Below are 12,336 nucleotides of genomic sequence, written 5' to 3' on the forward strand. Positions count from 1 at the left end.
TAGAATTGACAGGCTCCAAAAGACAGAGAAGGACATCTAGGTCCAGAGTGAACCCAGTCTTCTCTATTCTGGGTGCTGTCAGTTCACAGTCTTTCCAAGAATGGAACGACCTGGAACATTGCATTGGGAGTTAAAAAGACGTATTAAGTAATTTGAGGTGGGGGGATCCGGTGTTCCCTCAAGTGATCTCAAAATAATTTAGGAACCAAGGTTCGCGATGACAGCCTAAAGAAAACCTGGGCCACGCACTTGACTGGTTAAACAAACTCGGAAAAACAAAACAAAATGAAAGGAAAGTAATGCACATCTAAAAATCAGATTATATGCATAAAAATGCCAAGTTAAAAAAAAGTCGAGGGAAACGACTCTGATCGGTAATCAAAAAAACCTTTATTTAATGGGATGTTTTAAAACTTGAGTGCATGTAATTTTGTTTATCAACGTTTGCAAAGCAGTAGTTTTTAGTACTTAACCGATACAGCTCATTTAATTCTCTCAGCAACCCCATGAGGGAGGTACGATTATTATTCCATTTTGTAGACGAAGAGACTGAAGAAAGAAACGCAAAATGCAATAGGAAACAGCCTTTCTTCATGCATTCCGTAAATACTGACTGGATGCCCAGAACGCTCATCTTCCACGACGCGTACTTCCGGAGGGATCCCAGAGGAACCCCTCCTCGGTTCAGAAGAACTCAAGGGTTACCGCAGTGCCCCCTTCCCATCACTACTGTTACCCTCCACGGGCCGGAACTGACATTTGATTTGCAGTCATTTGCACAACGCTGACTTGGAGGTCAGGGCTGTACGCAGGAGCGTACCCTCGTCCCTCTCCCGGGCATCGGTCGAACACAGAATCCCAAGCAATTCGTATCCACCAGCGCGTTGCCTGCAGATTTTCATCACCGCCGAGGGAAGGAGCACGCGCTCCCCAGCCCTGCCCCTTCTTCCGGAACGACAAATTGCCCGGCATGGATTGGGGTGAGGCGGGCCACGCCTCCTCGTGTTCCCCAATCAACTCCCTCGCTGGGTGTCCTCTCTGCTCCTCAGCCCCTCCCCGCTGCCCCACGTTACGTCGCTCCCTCTCTCCTCCTCCGTTATTCCAGGGGCTGAGGCTTGCGCGGCAAACCCACCTCCCCTTGCCTCCCATTGGCTGGTCAGGTCCCGCGCGAGCGGGATCGCGCCCTTCGCCCCCGCCCCCAAAGCCGGGCCATGTCTCTCCCCTCCTGCTTTCTCCACGAGCCCCCGCAAGGAGGGGATCGGCTGCTTCTGCCGCGCGCAAGGCCGCGCGCGACTCCCGCGGGCCACTCCCTCCCTCTCGCGCTAGGCAGCCCCTCCCGCGCACGCGCACTTGCCCACCCCGTTCCCTTAGCCCGGTCGCAGGCTGCCTGGTGCCGTCTCGCGTCGCAGCCACCGCAGTAGCGGCATTTCTTTGGGGCGCACGCGCACTATGGCCTCCGCGCCCGTTCCCAGCCAGAGGCCGCGGTAGTGGCACTGAGCCCCACGGGTGCGTAGACGCCCTCGCCTCATCTCCTGCCTGGCGCCGGTTATCCCCTTGCGGCGCGCGCCCAGGGGCCGTTATCCTCCTGCAACGGTCCGCGTGCCACGCACGCGCAGTTGGCGAGGGGCGCGCGCGGCGGGAGCGGCGGCCGCAGGAAGGAGGCGCCGCCGCCGCCATTGCGAGGGAGGGAGGGAGCGAGCGAGCGAGGCTGGTCCGCCCTCCCCCTGGTTCCCGCCCCTCCCCCCTTCCCCTCCCCGCCCCCCCGCCCCGAGGGAGAGCCGCGGCGCGGCGGGAGGAGGAGGTGGAGGAGGCGGAGGAGGGAGCCCGCGAGGGAGGGTCCGCCCGGCCCCCCGCCGCCGGAGCCGCCGCCGCCGCCGCCGCCGCCGCCTCAGCCGCCGCTGGACGAGGAGCAGCAGAACATGGCGCCGGGGCCGCCGTCGCCTCTGCTGGGATCCTGGAGGCCGGAGCCGCGCTGAGGGCGCCCAGCTGGTGAGTGCGCGAGCTCGCGGGCCCCGGCGGCGAGGCCGGGCGCCGCCCCGCTGCGGGGTCCAAGGGGAGGCGGGGACGGCGGGGCCCGGAGCCCGCGAACAATGGAGGAGCCGGAGGGGGAGGGGAGGGAGCGGCCCCCCAGCCCCCCGGGCCCCGCCGGCCCCGCTGCTTCGCGCAGCGGCCCGGCCCACGGGGCCCGCTTGCCCTTCGGACCTGCCCCTGCTCGCCCCAGCCCTGCTGTCCCCGCGTCTGCCCCCACCTTCCGACCCATTTGGGATCTCGGTGCCTGCCTCGGCCACCCCGTCCTCACTTAAGCCACTCTTCTCCCAATTCTGCGCCTCCCCCTTCCCTTTTCCGCCCGTCAGTAGTGCCCTTCGCCCCTCCTGGACTCTGCGGTCCTCTAGCGACCCACCTCCTCAGTGACCCTTCTGCATTTCTGCATCCCTTGATTCTGGACCTTCACTTGGAGATTCGTGTCCGTCCTGCTCCTTCTTCGATTCCACTCACACCACCCTTGATCTGGTCCCTTCTTTGACCCGTCTACTGTTACCCGTCCTCTCTTGCACCCCCAGGAACTGTCCCTCTAAGACCTGCAGTTCTACCTCCTTCGAGATCCATCTGAGACCTTGTTCGTCTTGGCGCTGCTGACCCTAGGTCTTCTCCTTGGACTTAATTCCACCTCCTTGGGCCCTACTGCCCACTCGCGGAACCCCGTGCATCTCCCGGATGCCCCTTGCCTCTCCGACCCTTCCATGCCTCAGTCCAGTCCCCTGCCCCCTCTCGGACTGGGATGCACCATGCTTGCCTCTTCCCCTTCGCAGATCTGGCTCCCATTTGCCGTAAAGAGCCCCCCCCCCCCCCGCCTTTTCCCCACTCTTCCAGACCTTTCTACCTTCCCGATCTGCCCTTTGCCCAATCTCAGATCTTGCTGTGCCCTCTTACCTGCTCGCTTTCCCCGACTCTGCCTTCCATGAAGCAGCCTCCTCCCCCTTCTGTGACCCTGCAGCTCTCGTTTCTGCCATTCATTTCTCTGACCTCTCTAACTCAGCCTGTCCGCAGCCTCAGTGCTGCCCTGCAGGCCCCAGTTCTGTCCAGTGTTCTTGCGGTTTCCTTTCCACCCCACCTCCTCATTGGCACTGTTGAGCTGTCTCATTCATTCGCTCCCTCTTTCTTTGACCTGTTTCCCCTTCAGTTCTTCTCTGCTTGAGACCTACTTCCAGCCTCCTCTTTGCTCTGAGTCCTCTCCTCTCTCCATTTTGGCCCTTCTTAGACTTGCCCTTTACCTCCCTAAATCTTTGATAACTTCTCTGATCCATCACCCCCTTTCCTTCCCATTCTGCTGCATCTCACAGGCCTGCCCGGAATCCTTTTTGCACCTGCTCTTTCAGTTCTGCCCCATCTGCTGTAACATTTTCCTCCCAGCTCTGCCCCTTTTGGAGCTGTCCACTTGCCCCCCTATTTTTTTTTTTTTTTTTGATTCATTTTAACTTTCCTATTGCTGTTCCCCTCTTGGAGTGGTTCTCTTTAATCCTGGTCTCTCTGTAACTGCATCCCACCCGTGTTACCTCTCAATACTTAAGTTTTCCACCTGACCTCCTCTTCCCCCCACCATTTTGATTCAGGCCTCGACCTCCAATTTCTCCTTTCATGTATTCTCTCTCCTTTGTCCTGCTTTTTACCTCCTTCTTGAGTTCTTTCCCCAGTTCTGCCCAGTGGTAGAGATGTCTTCTCAACCATTCTTTCTGATCATCGGCTGCCTCCCCACCCCCCAGCTCTCTCTTGGAGCCATCTCAGTGGTTGGATGGATTCTCCCTGTCTTTTGATACCCGTTTCCCGATTCTGTTCTACCTTGACTTTTCTCACCTTTTCTTTCCCCTTGTGTCCTGCCAAGCGCCTTCTCTTCCCGTTTGGTTCCTGACAGGCTTGCTTTTTTCCCAGCTCCCCACCCTTGACCCACCCATCCCCACTGAGTGCTCCCCGTTTCAGTCTTGTCTTCCTCTAGCCTCCAGTACTCAGCTTTGGAGGGGAAGGGGCTAGGTTGGATCCAGGGTTCTCTAGACTGCGGTTTAGACCGAAGATTCACTCAGCACCCCGACCCTCAGGGTTTTATCCCCAAGGATCCTGTGAGACCTGGGTAGAATAGATGGGGGGTGGTTGGCTGGTTGTTGCTCTCCGGAGTCTGGGAATGTCTGCCCCATTTCCCCTACTTCTGCCAAGGTTCGTGGTGGTGAAGGGGCAGGTCTCTTTCCATTACCCTCCCCCGCACCTTTATTTTTCTCACGCCTGTCTCACTCCCTAGCCCCTTCAGATCCCTGGGCTTTGCAGCTTTGTGTCCTTCAGAACAGGAGAATGCAGCAGCTCACAGGTTTTTTTTTTTCCCTCCTACTTTCCCTTCCTCCTCTGAGCTATTGTAAAGAGACAGTTGTACCCTTTCCCCACCTCCACCTCCAAGCCAGCACCCCTTGGGAGAACTTACAAGTGTGCTTTTTTGCCTCCCCCCCCACCCCCTCCCCCACCCCATGACAGTCTAATTTTTGTTTTACCTCTGGCTGGGGAAATGCTAGTTCTCAAGTTCTCCCCAGTCCCACCAGGGGTTATGGCCACATTTGGTGTTTACTGCTCTGGGGCTGCAGAAGCTGCAGTCTTGCCTTCCCTAATGGCTTCGGGTTTGCTGTGTGACCTTTGGGAGGGTGGGCTTATTTCTTTTCACCTCTGCCCCAGGAAGGCTCTGGCTTCCTGGTCTTCAAAATAATTAAGGCCTGAGTTTGGAAAGCCCGTTGCGGTTGTTTGTTGAAAGAGAGAGTGCCAAGTGTCACTCAGATTTCTGCCCTCTGGTGTTGCAGGCAGCTCCCAGCCACCGGAGCTGAATGCCTCTGGGCAGATCCATGCTGGAGGGGGGGGCGGGGTGGGGGTGGGGACTCAGTGGTGTACAAGGAGTCTGTGGGTGGGCCCTGACATTCCCCAAGCCTTGTGAGTGACCTGATTTGGTAGAGTGAGAAAAGAGTGCCAGGAACTGGCTGATACGATTGGATTTTTGGTCTTATTACCTGAGAAATTATTACCTTTACCTTTTCTCAAGCTTTTTCTTTAGTGAGCTTATGTTGGGAGTGGGGTTCAGGAAATTTACTCAGAGAAAGAGGTGTGTTTTACAGAAAAGCCATCTAACCATTTTCTGTCCTTAATTTGAGAGCGGGAACCTTTGCCTGTTATGGGTTTATTTATTTTATTTCTTAAGTAAATCAAAAGCCTGATTTTTTTTTTTTTTTAATCCCTGTGGCCTAGGGCAATTGCACATTAAAGCAGCCATCCAGCTGTGGAGGAGCATTTACTGGAAGGACTTTTATTTCTTAACTGAGCTCTGATCAAACTTTGTTTACTTCAGCACTTATTTAGAAATAGTTCTACAAGAACACTTGAAATAAAAAAGCATTCACTGTTATTTGCAGAATTGGACTATTGACTCATCAAAAGTTAGGACGTTTGTATATGATACAGTGAGGGGGGCTAGATGGTACATCCATTTGGTTCTTTAGCTTCTGACTTCTTAGGTCTTAAATTTTCTGCGAAGCAGAGTCTGGCAATTTTAATTACCTATAGCATGTGTCTTCACCATTATTGACTTGAATTTTGGTTCATCTTCCTGTTGGTTTCCATTCATTTTTTAATTTTGGCCTTGTGAATTATGATTCATTCTCTGGATTTATTTTAGAATTTGTTTTTCACGTTGGTATAAATAGTTGTTTTTTATTCTTAATGGGGAAGTGATAGCTAATTAAGAATTAAAACAACTGTGTGTGCAGCATTGCTTAAACTTGTGTTTCAGAGTTTTGACATCGCTGGCAGCATAGAAAGTTTCTCCATGCCCAAACCCTAAGTTTACATAATAGGAAGAGAAGAGACAGAAGAACAAAGCTGATTTTTCTTCCTAAACTGGTAACTGATGTTACAGAGATTGTCAGATTTCTCTGATGGTAACAAAGGCTCCAACCTCGGTGTCAGCATTTGCTTTCATGATGGAATTGGGTGCTACAGAAGTCTGAGGTGGTAGCCTTGGCCTTCTGGAACAGTTAATATGCCAGTTGGGAATGGGATGGGGAGCAGGAGATGGCGGTGGATGACTGTTTTCAGCCTAGTAACACGTCTTAAGGTCTCCTGCAGTGCCTAGAAAATTCTTGTAATACTATTTCTGATCAAAGTTCTTCCCTTGCTGTTTTTCTTTTTGAACTATCCTTTTGACCATTTCTCCCTTCCCTTGCCTATTTTCTCTTTTTTTCTTGGCACAGTTAAGGCCAAAGCATTTAGGACAATAAAAAAAAAAATCAGAAAAGTCATTCTTCTTGATACAGGTTACATGGAAGAAGTTGTCCACGTGCAGATCCTTTGGCCTGATGGTAACTTTTGGCAAAGGACAATCTGGGAGGAGCGAGGGTTTCACAGATGACTGTAAACTGTAGCCTCTCAGGTGTTTCTGTGGTCTCTTATGTGATGAGGAGACACATGAGGTCAATACAGTTGGAGATTGATGAGGTGAGAGTGTTTGTCCATCTCCCTCGAGGCTTTGCTCTCACATCTTCAGTCTGCGAGGTGGAGGGCCTTCTGAGAGGTGTTAAGCCACCTGCAGGGCCTTCCTGTGATCTGCCTTGACTGTTGTCATTCCCCACCTGGGTGTCTTAATTTACCCAGCCAGTGTGACGTTTTATTGATCATCTAGTCTAGTTGTGTAAAATTTCTTTTTCACACTACATGAAATACATAAACTTGGAGAGTCTTTGCTTGAAGAGGGAAAGCGATTAGCAGAAATCCCTTGGGTTTGGACAACACAGTTTGAAAACCCGTGCCTAGTCTAGCCTCCTCATTTACAGATGGGAAAATGAACTCGCACAGGGCATGGTGACAGGCTTCCTGTCATAATTGAAGGCGTATTGGAAATACAGGCAGCAGACCTTCTGGTCTAGGCCTTAACCTAATTAGTGGGAACCGTGAACAAATCACTTCACTTCTCTGGGCTTCACATTCCTAGTCTGAAGTCTAGTGTGCTGTCCAGCTCTGATTTTAGATTCTTGTTGTCCTGGACCACATACCAAGTTAGAGCTGGTATTGGGACTGGACTCTTGGTGCTGGTCTTCATCCCACCCCCACCTCTTTCCCTCCCCTACATCAAATCCTGTAGCCTGGAATTGGGGGGTAAGGAAGGGCCCTCTCTGGGAGATGCAGTAAAACGAATTGGATTGCCTTTGTCGTATACTTTTTCAAACATCAACACTATCTCTTTTTCAGCCATTCATGTGAAAATAAGAGTTTATAATTTTGGGGGAGAGTGGCATCCAGATTGTATTGACTACATAACTTAAAACCGTACACGGCTTTTAAAAGCAATATGGAATCTTTCAAGCTGAGTCATTGTTGACCTAGGCTCTCAAATAGCAATGTCTGAATAGTACTTGAATTGCTGGTATTAAGAAGTGCAAACAAATCATTCATGTTCATCTTCCTGAAAGTTTATTTTTATTTAATTTTTGATACAGTGCTTTAATGAGGCTTCATCTATGAAGAATTCTTGAAAATAACTTTCGGCATCTGGCAGTCTGATTTTCATTTATTTGCTTCTTTGGGGTTGGGAGACACCATTAAGTTGATATATTAGCAGAGAACCAGGTACTTTTCAGCCATGAGCCATCATCACAGGAAAGTAGTATTTACTTTAGTTGAAAATAGCCAGACTTGCCTATCTCCTTCATCTTCCTTTATTGAAATGAGCGTTTTCATTTTATGAAATTTGTGGCAGTTGTGACTGTTGCATGGTGTATCTGTGGTATTTCATACCTTTTTTGTTCTTCTAGTGTCTCTGCATTATTATTGGAAAATGGTCGTTATGGTAATATTTGCACTTGGCAAATTTGAACAAATTGAGAGGCAGCTTCCTATGGCATAAAGAATGTTGAGTTGATAATGAAGAAACTCCGGTCCTAGCCCTGACTCTGCTGCTTACTAGCTGTGTGACTTTCGACAAATCGTTTTCACTTCTCTGGGCTAAGGTTTCTTCCTTGGAAAGATAAGGGATTGTACTCATTGGTTCCCATTCTGCTTTATTTTAGCTAATGATGCTTGATTGTTTCCTTTCTCCAGATAGTAAACTCCTTAAGGGTGGGGACCCTCATGTGTCTTTTATTTCCCATCACACCTAGCAAAATAACCTTGTACTAGTAGGCCCCCTGCTACATATATGTTGATTGAACCCAACAGGTGCCAAAGCCTTTTTGTTTTTATCTGCGCGGTAGGTGGGTGGAGAGATGTGCACCAAATATAATGGCCATTTTTAGGCTTTAAACTCTCAGAGGGCATGCCCTCCTGGTCAGCATTTAATCCTCATGTATATATACATACTGTGTCATAAGTGTCTTGGCCAGAGTTACACAGCTAATAAGTCGAGAGCTATGTCTGTCTAATTTTAAAATCCGTGTTTATTTTATTAGTCTGCCTTGTGTTTCTGGGATGTAAGAATAAGCTATAGTTCATCCCCTTAAGGAATTTATAGTTGTGAACGGTTAACTCTCTATATAATAATATAAAATGGGTGAGGGAAGCAAGTGTTGAATAGACTGTTCTGATAAATTTCTGCATTTGAGAGGCAGCCCCATATTAACAGTCTTAAAGGCTTCCATATTCAGAGACTACTGAGCACACAGTAGGTTCTGTGTCACACTACTTTGAAAAAGAATCTATAGCTCCAAGTACCAGCTTGTCATTCTAGCCAGCATGTTGACAAAGTTGAGCGGTTGAATTCTGACCTGGATGCAAACCCGGGTATAACAAACAAAACTGTATATAAGTAAAGTAGTCCAAAGGAAAGAAGAAAGACATGTTTGGTCATGTAATGATTCCTTTAAGCTGTATTTTCTTTGGTAAGTAGGAAAGTATCTGAGTGGTTCCTGATTGACAATTTTCAAGAGAAAACACTCTAGGCAACTAGAAACTTACAGATAAAACTACACCTTGCCCCTTATTTGTGTGGCACTCTCTACAATGCTTTTTTCAAAAACACGATTCAAAAAGTTATTAAATAATGTTGGGGTAAAAGGATGTTGGCTAGCTGCAACTACTAGCTTCCTGAAGTGTAAAAAATTAAAAAAAAAAAAAAAAAGGTTGCATTGCATTGTACTTCTCCCTGTCTCCATTTAAAAGAAAGGTCAAAATCCCGGCTTCATCTATTGTAGCCTGTAGTTCTTAGGAATAAGACAAAAGAAAATGATTACCGTTAATTGCCATGGGCAATTAAAAAGGATTCTTTGTTCAGTAGCAAATTGATTGTGTACAAATGAAAGCCAGTACTGCATTAATACAAGATTATTAGATTCTCGAAATCTGCATCTTTAACTAGAGTGGCTTTCACTTCAAGGGAATTATTTCACTGGGATTAGTGTACTTGAATGGTTTGTGATAAAAGTATCACTAGGTCTTTATTTTCCAGATACGTTAAGTTTGTAGGTAGAAGGGTGGTGGATGCTGCTTTTGTGGTACCATTTCTAATGGCCTGAAATAATTGAATACTTTTTGAATGTTGCTGACTTCTAGGAGATTTCTTCCTCTGATTGGTCAGTCACCAGAGGAATGCAGATAAAACTTTTGGTAAATGAGGAAAAGGGAAAAAGTCCTCTCAGTGCTCAGGCAGTGAGTCTCCACTGTTGGCATATGCCCAGCATTAGCCAACAGCCATAAAGGCTTAAAAATGGCAGCATTAGCTAAAATAGTTAGCATTTCATGTTCTGTGTGAATACAAGGAATACGTATGTTTTCTTGTGTACAGATCCTCTAAATTTTTTTTATTAAAAAAATTAAGGTACAACTTATGTGTAGACAAGTACATAAAACTTAAAGTTTACATTTCTGAATTTTCTACATATTGTCTACACAGCTTTTTCATATAATGGGGCATCATTTCCTTATCCATACACTTCTTAATAAGTTGAAAATTATTTGAGAGGCATTTAAGTCCTGATGTTAATATAGAAAGTGAATTGTATTGAGTGATATTTGTAGCTTTTCCAAGTTTGTTGGCTGACTCTTGATTTAGGCTCAGGTCATGATCTCCGTGTTCATGAGACTGAGCCCCACATTGGACTGCACAGACAGCACGGAGACTGCTTGGGATTCTCTCCCCCTCTCTCTGTTTGCTCCTCCCCCCTCCCCCCCCAATAAATAGGTAAACATAAAAAGAGAGAGAGAGAGAGAGAGAGAGAATGGAATAATAGTGACCTGGTACAAATTACCACAAGTGATTAAAGCATTCTTTTAATAACAGATCTTCCCCATTTGTATTGTAATTCCAGAGGTTTTGGGTCTCTGTTTGCTGGGAATTAAAAGGAAATAGGTAGTAGTCACTGCGATCAGGACTGTCAGACACAAAAACTGGTGTGAACTTTCTAAAAAGCATTTTGGCAATGTTTTAAGTGACATAAAATCCTTGATCAACATACAGATTGTGTATGGACCAAGAAATAGAGATGAGGACCAAGGTTGTACACAGAGATACTGACTCTAGTGATGTGTATAAAAAATAAACAGTAAATAAATGTTTTAACCTTAGAGAAACGGTTGCTTTATGGAAAAATATGGAGTCATTTAAAAAGGATGTTTTTTGGAGAATCCTTGACATGGGAAAGTACACACAAAATAAAGAATTAAGTATGAGAAAAAAGTGGGATATAGAACTATAAACAGTATGATCCCAGTTATTTTAAAATATATATGGGAAAACTAAAAGAAACATGCCAAAGTGCTGTTTGTATTTATCTCTGTGTTGTAGAATTTTGAGTAAAAATTTTTTTCCTACTATTTTTAAAAAAAAGGATAAGGTTTTTTTTTGTTTACTTCCGTATGGTTGTATTATGTTTGGTGTTATAAACACATGAAGGAAAAATTGAGCTGAAAACCAAGAAATTAGTCATAGTGATATCTGCTGGATTCTAGTTCCTTTGAAGGTTAAAGCAGTCGCCCTTTCTTAGAATAATAATTGAATTAGTTATTAGCTGCATTAGCATTTGATAACAATATGCTTATTGTGTACCAGGAGACTGCAGAGTGTTCCCCTCCTATCCTCACAACAGTTCTCTGAGGTAGGTGGTATTTTATTTTGTAGCCTGGGAACTGAGGCTTTTAGAAGGGACTTGCCCAAGGTCACACAGCTAGTAGGTTCCTGAGGTAGCATGGTTCAGAGCCGTAGTTCTCACTTTATAGAGCCTGGGTGGCTCAGTCGGTTAGGTGTCTGACTTTGGCTCAGGTCATGATCTCACAGTTCATGGGTTCGAGCCCCACGTCGGGCTCTGCTGACAGCTTGGAGCCTGGAGCCTGCTTCGGATTCCGTGTCTCCCTCTCTCTCTGCTCCTCCCCCACTCATGCCGTCTCTCCCTCTCTCTCTCTCTCTCTCTCTCTCTCAAAACTAAAATAAAACATTAAAAAAAAAAAAGAATTGAGTGTACCCCAGAGAAGAGAACTGAAGTCTGCTTTGTGGCTGATCACATAGCTAATCCATTAGTTCTCTTTTCAGCAGGGCGTCCCCCGATGCTTGTTTTGAGAGAGAGAAGGGGCACTTGGTGGCTCAGTCGTTTGAGCATCTGACTTTGGCTCAGGTCATGATCTCGTGGTCCGTGAGTTTGAACCCCGAGTCGGGCTCTGTGCTGACAGCTCAGAGCCTGGAGCCTGCTTCGGATTCTGTGTCTCCCTCTCTCTGCCCCTCCCCTGTTCATGCTCTGTCTTTCTCTCTGCCTCAAAAATAAATAAACTTAAAAAAAATTTTTTTTAAAAAGAGAAGCCATTCATATATTATTTTCCCTTTTTCTTGGCCAAAATCAAGAATGGACATGACATTAGTTATATCTTCCCTTCTATGAACCAAAATTCTTTAAGATTTAAATAATTTAGGGCTATTAAGCAGAAGAAGGAATAAACCTATAGGTTTGTAGCTCCAGAGGATAGAGATACAGGGAAACAGGTTTTATTTTCCCTTTCTCCTTCCCATTCAACCAATATTTGGGTGTCCACGCTGTTGAGAGTACTAGTTCTACAAAACACGTCTCTTCTTCCCTGCGAGAGTTTATATGCCATTTATTAAAACAAAAGCAATTCTTCCCTTACAGGTGAAACAAGGAACATGCTGTTTCTGTACCAGAAAGTAAAAAATTTAGAAGGTCAGTGGCCTGATTTTTCCTGATCTTATCTTAGAGAAGTGTGACCAAACATTTCAACACAAGAATAGGTAGACGAGGAAGATAGATTTCATCTTATGATAAGACAGAACTTCTTAAGAATATGGTCCAAGTTCATATTTTATCTTGAATAAGGAATAATTTG

General features: G+C 46.6%; 1 protein-coding gene across 2 annotated transcripts in view; it reads left to right on the forward strand.

Annotated features, from left to right (window-relative positions):
- The first annotated feature begins 1,848 nt into the window (after nucleotides 1-1,848).
- Nucleotides 1,849-12,336, forward strand: part of ARHGAP35 (Rho GTPase activating protein 35) — a 120,219-nt gene continuing 109,731 nt past the window's right edge. For both annotated transcript variants that reach the window (XM_027037889.2, XM_053210497.1), the window contains exon 1: nucleotides 1,849-1,989. The gene's annotated coding sequence lies outside the window, so the exon portion shown is untranslated. The remainder of the gene's footprint in view (nucleotides 1,990-12,336) is intronic.

The sequence above is a fragment of the Acinonyx jubatus genome, chromosome E2, assembly GCF_027475565.1.
Source record: "Acinonyx jubatus isolate Ajub_Pintada_27869175 chromosome E2, VMU_Ajub_asm_v1.0, whole genome shotgun sequence".
Taxonomy (NCBI): Eukaryota; Metazoa; Chordata; class Mammalia; order Carnivora; family Felidae; genus Acinonyx; species Acinonyx jubatus.